This window comes from Coffea eugenioides, chromosome 11 (genome assembly GCF_003713205.1).
Source record: "Coffea eugenioides isolate CCC68of chromosome 11, Ceug_1.0, whole genome shotgun sequence".
Classification (NCBI taxonomy): Eukaryota; Viridiplantae; Streptophyta; class Magnoliopsida; order Gentianales; family Rubiaceae; genus Coffea; species Coffea eugenioides.
Genome location: NC_040045.1, coordinates 24,652,102 through 24,662,147, shown reverse-complemented (window position 1 = coordinate 24,662,147; position 10,046 = coordinate 24,652,102).

Sequence of the window (10,046 nt, the reverse complement as noted above, 5' to 3'; positions counted from 1 at the left end):
CAAAAGGATAAAAAATAATTGACGTTGAAGGCAAATAGATTTGACCTAGAAAACTTCATGTTTAAAATCCTTTGTGCATGAGTTTTGTTAGTCAAATAAATTAAATGAATTTGAGTAAAATTTTCTCGAATTTATATCTATATGTATTGCAGAGGGGGTTTTGGATAAGGAGCTTCCAAAATTGTCAAAAGTCTGAATGGTATTTTAATAGAATTTTACATTTTTATAATTAAGAAATGTTTATTTCTTAACTAATCCTATAACCGCTCCTACAAATCTTATAATCATACTCACATTTTTCCCACATTTTCCCCACCTTTTCCCCACTAACCCATAAAATTAGAACTCCTAAATTTTAAGGGTTATTATCACTTTGCTTTCTTAACATTCAATACTACTATCAATTTTCTCCTTAATGTTATGTTTTAGTCACTTTACCCCCAAGACAAACGGTCAAACTTAACGGAGTTTGTTAATTAAAGTAAAAAGACAAGTTTAGCCCTTAAAGTTATTACTATCATTTTACCCCCATAAACTATAGTTATTAATTTATCCCAAGTTATTTTTTAGGCAATTTATCTCACCAATTAAACGAACTTAGCAAGTTAAAAAACTTTAGAAAAAAGTACCCTCCTCTTTATATAATAAAAACAATAAAAAATTTAGAGTGGCTCTTCTCCTCTTTAGTATAAAAAAAAAGTCAATGTATTAATTTCTTTTTTCTTGACAATCTTATTAATATTAAAAAAATAGAAAAATCGGAAGGGGGAGGGACAAAGATAGAGAGAGAGAGAGAGAGAGAGAGAGAGAGAGCTCAATTCTTTTTTTAGAAAATACAAATAACAAAGAATTAAATACTTTTATTATTTTAAAATTATTTCACTTTACTGTTTACCACTAGAATTCAATTCTAATCCCAACAACCTTAAATTAATAGGATAATGTTAGACTTTTTTTTCTTTGCAAAATCTAATTTTCTGTCTCCTTCTTTCCTATCTTTTTTTCCTTTCATAGTATTAATGAGTGTGAAAAAAGAAATTTGAGAAAAATCCTTTTATTTTTATATTTTTTTATTTCTTAAAGTGAAAAAAAGGAAGAATAATCATTCTAAATTTTTTATTTTTAATTATATATATAAGGGTAAATATATTTAAAATTTTTTGACCATAGTAGTTAGATTAACGATGAAATAAAATGCCAAGAAAATAATATTAGGAATTAAATCGATTATATCACTATAATTTAAAGGAATAAAGTAATAATAACAGTGCAGTAATGCTATAGAATAAAAGGGTATTTTTGTCCAAAATTTCTTAACATGTTGAGTTGAATTACTTATGGGGGTAAAGTGACTAAAAGATAACGTTAGGGGGTAAACTGATAATAGTGATATAGTTTAAGGGAGTAAAGTGATAATAACCCAAATTTTAACTAACATATAATAACCACCTATGTAAAATGATATTGCAAATTCCAATTCACGTCTCACATTTACTACTGACACTTACCACATTACTGATAGTAATAACTAACTGTTAATTTAAGAAATTCGCAGCTACGAAAGTCACATATCCAAAATTTAGGAACCTGTTTAAATTATAATTTTCACAATTCATCGTATCTTATTGTCATAATATATTTTACTCTCATAATCATTCGCAAAACTGATGATCACTAATCCAACTTACCTATTTCATTTGTCATCATTTAAATTAAATACAGTGACAAAAAATTATGTATCATACTTTCACCATGGATAAATCTCACTTACAAGCACTTCAATCAGTGACGAAACCAAGATTTTTTTTCTAGAGAGGCTAAAATTTTTCCTAACATAATTGTTTTTATGTGTTATGTTTAAAATAATTTTCATCTATTTAAATATATGACATCTAAAAATATCAAATATTAATTTTAATTATAAAGAGATGTAAAAAATAAATAACCTTTTTAATAAAAATTAATTCGAAGGTAGTTAACTCACACACACACACACATATATATATATTCTCATAATATAAACTAAAATTGTAAAAAATTAGGAAGGCTAACTTTGTTTTACACAAATATTTACACAATATGAATTAAAATTTTTAAAACTTGGGGGAGAGGGGAGCTATAGCCCCCATTAGCCCCTATTGCTTCCATCATTGATTTCAATGGCGTTTAATTCCAAATCTGTAAGATTACAAAGGAGAAAACAACTAATCACAAAACGAATTTTACACTATGGTGATTCCACTCAAATATTTTAAGAAGATTCAACAAGTTTACTTCTAAAAAATACAGGTCTCACTGAACATTTTTTTGTAGTATCACGAAATTATTTTTATGTGTTTTGTTCAAAATAATTTTTATTTATTTAAATATATGACATTTAGAAAAATCAAATTTTAATTTTAATTATAAAGGGATGTAAAAAATAAATAAATTTTTAAGAAAAAATTAATTCAAAAGTAGTTAATTCACACACACATGCACACATATATACATATATATATTCTCATAATATAAACTAAAATTATAAAAAATTAGGAGAACTAACTTTGTTTTACACAATATGAATTAAAATTTTTAAAACTTGGGGGAGGGTGGAGTTATGGCCCCCATTAGCCCCCATTGGTTCCATCATTGATTTCAATGGCATCTTAATTTCAAACCTGCAAGATTACAAAAGAGAAAATAACTAATCACAAAACGAATTTTACACTATTGTGATTTCATTGAAATATTTTAAAAATGTTCAACAAGTTTACTTCTAAAAAATACAGGTATCACTGAACATTTTTTTATAGTATCAACTCCACAAAACTCAACAGAGTTAATTAAACCACCAATATTGATTTTCATATTAAAAGTTAATTGATGTAAAAAATGTTCGCATCTTTGTACAAAATTATCAAACCTAATGCATAATGTTTGTAAGTATTTCATTTTGAAATAATTTTCATCTATTTAAATATATGACATCTAAAAATATCAATTATTAACTTTAATTATAAAGGGATGTAAAAAATAAATAAATTTTTTAAGTAAAAAATTTAATTTAAATGAAGTTAATTCACGCACACATGCACACATATATACACACACACATATATATATTCTCATAATATAAACTAAAATTGTAAAAAATTAGGAGGGCCAACTTTATTTTACACAAATATTTACATAATATGAATTAAAATTTGTAAAACTTGGGAAGGAAGGTTATGGCCCCCATTAGCCCCCATTAGTTCCATCATTGATTTCAATGACGTCTTAATTCCAAACCTGCAAGATTACAAAGAAAAAAACAACTGATCACAAAACGAATCTCACACCATAGTGATCCCAATGAAATATTTTTAAAAAGTTCAGCAAGTTCACTTCCAAGAAACACAAGTTTCGCTGAACATTTTTTGTAGTATGAACTCTAGAATTAATTAAACCACCAATATTAATTTTCATACTAAAAGTTGATTGGTGTAAAAAATGTTCGCACTTTTGTACAAGATTATCAAATCGAATGCATAATGTTTGTAAGTATTTCATTTTGAAATCAAATAAAACATGCAATTACATTTATTTCTATCCATATATCATTCATTTTCTAATATAAATTTTTATTATTATTTTAAATCCATTTTCCGCAGAAACGCAATTCTTGAATGATTTACAAATTTTGTCATACTTTGAACTATGGTTAGATAAATTTTAAATTTTAATTATGTTGGTATAAATTTTTAACTTTTTTCAAATTATGTTGGTATAATCTTTTAATTTATTTCAATAACGTAAGCACCGTGCGTAGCACGGGTATTCATGCTAGTGTATTAGTAAGCTAGACTCATAATGGGGAAGGTTGGGTTAAGTGGTAAAGTGGAAAAGGTTATAAGTAAGAGATCCCAAATTCAAATCTTTGGAAAAGGTTATAAGTAAGAGATCCCAAATTCAAATCTTCTTGCTTATAAAATAATTTTAAAAAAAAAGACTCATAAGTACAAGAAATCCATTGGACAAGTAGATTCACATCTTCTACAACCAACCCAATCTTCCGTTCTTGGAAGCAATTTATTTGTGCTAGTGATTCTGCCGGAGTTATAATTAGGTTTGTCCATCGATGGTAAACATTAGGCAGTTGAACAAAGAGTTAGCCCCACAAGAAGCTCTAATCAGTTATCACCCATTCCCCCAGTTCTCGATCCACGCCACCTTCAGAAGTAAACAACCTTCTCTCTTCTTATTTTATTGTCTCAATCCCCATCAAAACATAGCCTTCTTCCTCGCTTCTTGATAACAAATCCCAAGCAATCCCTCTTTTGTCAATTTGGTTATTTTGTTCTGCATTTCTCTCTTACATATACCTTCCAAACCCAATAAACCCCCCATCAGTGGAAAGATCAAACCATAATCCGATTTTTTTTTTTTGACAAGAAGTTCATAAACAACACTTAAATTAACCCCATAAGATATAACCAAAAGGTAATTGCTGACTCTTGATTGCACCCATGGAACTTAAGCGGTACTCATGCACACACTCAACAAACGATGTGGGACGCAGGGAGAGGGAACAGGAGAGCCTTTACTAAGCACTAAAGAGCACTCACTCACTCTGGTTTTAACCTCACCAACAGGTCTTTTTTTTCCTTTTGACAAGAAGTTCATAAACAACATTTAAATTAACCTCACAAGATACAACCAAAAGGCAATTGCTGACTCTTGCACCCATGGAACTTAAATGGTACTCACGCACACACTCAACAAACGATGTGGGATGCAGGGAAAGGGAACATGTGAGCCTTTACTAAGCACTAAAGAGCATTCACTCACTCTGGTTTTAACCGGTTTACCCAACTGGTTTTCCTCTCACACTTATTGATGATGCCACCAAGAAACTCTAGATGAGGGGCACGGATGATTGCAAGTAGCAACCGTCCCTGGCAATTTACGGCCAAGATTTAGTCAAAAAAAGTTTGTAAGGTCCATATTTCATCTTGTACCTCGTTTTTAATAATATGTGTGGAATCCACAAAATTTTGTTCTAAAGTTACGTCTTGTTGAAAGTAAGTTACATCGTGTGCAAATAGAGTTACGTCGTGTGCAAAATGCACATAACCCTCAGGAATGGTTGCTTCTGCAACCGTTCCAGCCCCGGGTCCAGAAACTCCTAAAGCGTCAGATTCACTTTTAATATTGAAATTAAAATCAACTATTACCAAAAAAGAAAAAGAAAATAAAAGAAAAAACTACCAAATGAAATTTTAGAGGACTATATTCAGTTTATGGTTTCTAAATTTTTTAAATACAGATTTCCTGATTCATCTTCTTACATGACATGCATATGTCACTAGTAAAAAGACTAATCATTCCCAAATAATTCAGGTTTAATTTTATTTCCAAAATTATCCTTATGTATAACGGACATATACATGCACACAACTCTTCTTGGTGATATGTACAAGAGGTTTGAGCATGAAAGTCTATTACAAACGGGTATTTTAAAAATGAAACTAGGCCTAAAATATTCAGGTGGTTATTTAGGTGTCGTTTAGCAAGAGGGCATGAGAATCGAGAATTGGAATTAAATCTATAATTAGCGTTTGGTGAAAGGTATGGGGTTTTAAATCTTGGATTGGAAGGTTTTGTGAATTCCCTTATTTAATTCCCAAGGAGATTTAATTAAACATTTTTTAATTATTCCATCTCTTGGGTTTCTTTCTTTCTTTTCTTCTTCACAACAGGCCACCACTACCCCTACTTCTTCTTTTACACCCGTAACCGACCAACCGCCTCCTCCTCCACTCTCCCTCATCTCTTCCCCATAGCCGACCACCCTATCCCTCCTCTACTCCCTCCCATCTACTATTCCTTTTTTTTATGGAGTTGCAGGCCACTTTTCTCCATCCCTTTCCACACCTATAATTCAACCCCCTATCCATTCTCCACTCCGTCTCATCTGCTAAATCTTTTCTTCCATGGTGATGTAGGCACTGCTCTTTAATTTCTTTCCAACAAGGGGTTAAGAATTATGGAGAAATTTCTATTTGCTAAAGATCTCATCCCTATTTGCCGCCCAATTTCTGGCAAATTTTCTTCTATTTTGGGGCTAATAATCTTTCTAGTGGTGGTGTTAAATTTTTGGGTTAATTCCACTTTGTCCCCTCAAACTTTGGACGATAACCCACTTAAATCCCTAAACTTCAAAGTGAGACACTTAAATCCCTAAACTTTTAATTTGCTCCCAGTTAAGGAAAATTGTTGACAGAATCCTGAATGTCGTTGGTGGTCAAAGAGCGTGGCAAACACCAGATTTTGACCGAGGGCAACAATGAAAATTCACAAAAATCACATATATAGATTAAAAAAAGGTGGTGAAATATGGAGGGAAGGTTTCCCTCCATGCAACCCACTTCAGATGGATAATGTAGACCCGATCCAAATCATAAAAGGGCACTTCAGGTCGGTATGCTGAGAGACCCAAGTTGTCATTTTGCTATCCACAAGGCAGGAAGAAGAAAAGGAGAACCCAGCGCATGGTTCAACAAACAAAGAGAAATGGTGAGGCAATTTTGTGATTGTGGAAAGCAAACATTGATGATGACATCATGGACTGCCATGAACCCAGGAAGAAGGTTTTGTCGATGTGTCAAGTACAGAGTAAGGGAAATTAGGGTTTTGTGTTTATACTTGTTTTTTATTTTTGGTTTGTACGAATTGTAGCCACCTAATCTTGTCTGCAAACATAATGTTCTTGTCAAACTAGGAACAAGGAGGCTGCATATACTGGGATTGGGTTGATCCTGAGATGTGTCAAAGGTCAAAAGAAATAATACCTGGACTGCTAAGGTCGATGAACAAGATGGAAGCTGAGTTGGACAGGTTGAAAGAAAATTCAAGGTGCCAACAATCGAAAGTGAGGAAGCTAAGGATGTACTTGATTATCCACTGGGTTGTCATTGTCATGTGGTTGTTTTTGTTCAAATCTGGGGGAGAACGTCCAAAATGAGTTTTCCAGAAGAAGCAACCGCTTATGTCGGACTGCCTGATTTGTTTACTCAAATATGGGACCGCCTTTGTCTGTCATTGCTAAGTAGTGGACCTTTTGAGTGGTGCAGGAAGGAAATTCTTACTTTTGCTGACTATGTAATTACCAGCACTTTCCCTAAAAGTGTTGGTTTTATATGTACTGTATCAAATTTAGGGATATAGTGGACCTGCTATGTCCCATAATTGTGAACGTTGGACCTGCTATGTAATCAGAATTTGTTGTTTAAGGATTTTAGTGTCCCAATTTGTGAAGTTTATTGTAAGTAGTTTATGTCACATTAACAACAGCAAACAATAGTCGTACCAGAACATAAAATTTTCAGCAAAAGCCTTTGATCATTCAACAAATCATCCAATACACAATAGCAATACCAGGAATGACAAAAATCCACATTAACAACCTCTGCATTTCACCTATCTGGACTAGCAGAACAAAGGCTATGTGAGTTCCAAAACAGAGGCTACCAAAAACAGAGGCTAACAAAAATTCCATGTTAACAAAAAAAATCTTAGTTCCAATGGACTATATGAGTTGAACAAAAGTTTGCCACATCTGGACTAGCAAAACAGAGGCTTTTAGTTGCCTAATTTGATTGTATCTACAAAACAAAAAAGGCTATATGCCTGTACAATTCTTGAGTTGGTTTGTCCCGCATCAGTCAGTTCATGCTTGAAGGCTATTTGACATGTTGCTGCAATTTTCCCAATTTAACAGATTGGTTTCCATCCCCATGGAGCTGCACATTTTCAATTCCAAGTGACTCCTTCGCGTGTCCAGCAGCTGTCTGTAATGTAGATAGGTTAACACACAAATTTCCCTGCCATGTGAATTGTGCTGGCTTAAGTCCACTGCTGGAATGAGAGGCTGTCCCGAAGTCCACGTATGAGTGTGGTGCTCTCATCGTTACTCCGTGGCTGTGGGAATAAAGTTTGCGACCATTAGCTTTGGAGCTTAACTGCAAACAAGCACATAGCATGAATCAATAAGCCGTGACACCTATAAATAAAGACCTGATATATGGAGACCACTTACATGAGTTGTTGTAGGACTCTTTTCCACATGCTCAGAATTTTTTTGAGCATGCTTATATGGGTTTTCCAGATCATCAGACCGTATTTTTACAGTTTTGAATCCCAAGTCTCCAGTCATGTCCAGTGAGCTGCTAAAGGTCCATTGCCTCAACTTACAATTATTCTTTGAGTGACCATGCTTACGACAGAATGAGCATTTTCTTCCTTTCTTTGTCACTGGTTCTTGTGCCCCATGTTTTGGCTGATTGGCATTCAAATTTTGAGATGGACCTGTGTGACTCTGTTGCATACTTACTCCAACAATGTCAATGGTCACATCAGTTGGACAAGCCTCTTTAGTATTTGGCTGCATAGATGGACCTGCATCTCCAATATCACTATTCTCCTTTGCTGAACTTGTAGTTGTCCCCTCAGTAGTTTGCTTATTTTTATCCGGACATCCTCTCTTGTTATGTCCGTATTTTTTGCAACAGCTGCAGCTCATCATGGTGCCAACCTTGCTAACCTTGTGAGGTTTAGTTGGATTGACACAGCTATCCCGTCTTTCTTCTTCTGAAGCTTTTTTTCTCATCTTCTTCGGCCTTCTAGCAGATCTTCTGTAAGTCGAAGGCTTCATTGCTGGAAGATCTATGTGCTCCCACAAATTAGGACCATTGATTGGATTAAGTACAGGTTCATAACTTTGTAGATACGTATTCTTCAAGTAGGTGTTGGAAACATGCTTCTCTGGTGCATCATGTCTCCTGTTGATGGCAGCTACAGCATGGCCACATGGTATTCCCCTTAATTGCCACTTTCTACATGAACAGGTTTTGGCAGCCATGTCAACAATGTACTGTTCCCCAAATGGATAGCTTATCTGATACTTCATTGTTCCAGCATATGACGCTATGCACATACACTGCTCTTGTTTAGCCTTTTCCAGTATCTCAAATATTGCTGGACAAATGAGACCTGAATACAAAATGAAAACAACAAATTGGTAATAAATTTCTCAAAGTTATGAATTGAACTTAATACTAGTAAATTAAATGTTTCTTAACCTTCGTGCTTGGACATTGATTCCCTGTTCCTCTCCATCCTCTTCAGTAGGTACAAATAAATGGTCTGCAGCATAGATATGATTGGTAGTGACCTGGCCTTTAAAATTACTGCATTAAAGGACTCACACATGTTATTCACCAAAATATTACAATCCAATCCACAACTGAAATGGGCTCTACACCAAGTTTTGGGATCTTTTTTATCAAGCCAAGAATGCGCAGCTGCAGATTCTTGCCTCAACTGCTCCACTTCGACTTTCCACTGGGTAACATAAGAAGCTTTTGCGCATTTCCAAAGTCTTTCTTTTAAGGCCAGGCCTCTATGAATCTGTTTGAAATTGGTGTATAGATGTTGCACACAACACCTGTGCTCAGCCTGTGGCATTTTGTCTCTAACTGCTTGAAGTAGTCCCTGTACACGTTTGAATACATCTTGGCTTAAATAAAAAGTTGTACCTCAATTATTAAATAAAAAATTACTGTATAAATAAATGCTAATACAATTCATCATACCTTTTGCTTGTCAGTCATGACACACCAATTACTGGAATCTGAAATTTCCAAATCTTGTACAAGCAATCCCAAAAATCAGCTCCAATTGTCATAATTTTCCACTCTAACAACTGATAAAGCTAATGGAAACATTTTGTTATCCCCATCCATGCCCACAGCTGAAAGTAGTTGTCCACCATATGTATCCTTTAAGAAGCACCCATCCAACCCAATCCAATGCCTACAACCCTTTAGATACCCTGTCTTCAATGGCTCTAAGCACATGTAAAGCCTTTTGAATCTGACAATCCCATCCTCATCCGTATCAGTCTCAACGAACACTGTCGATCCAGGATTTGCTCTCCTCAATTCACCACAAAAGTCCTCTAACAATGCATACTGTTTTTCATGACTGCCTTCAATCATGTCTCTTACTTTTTTCATTGTCCT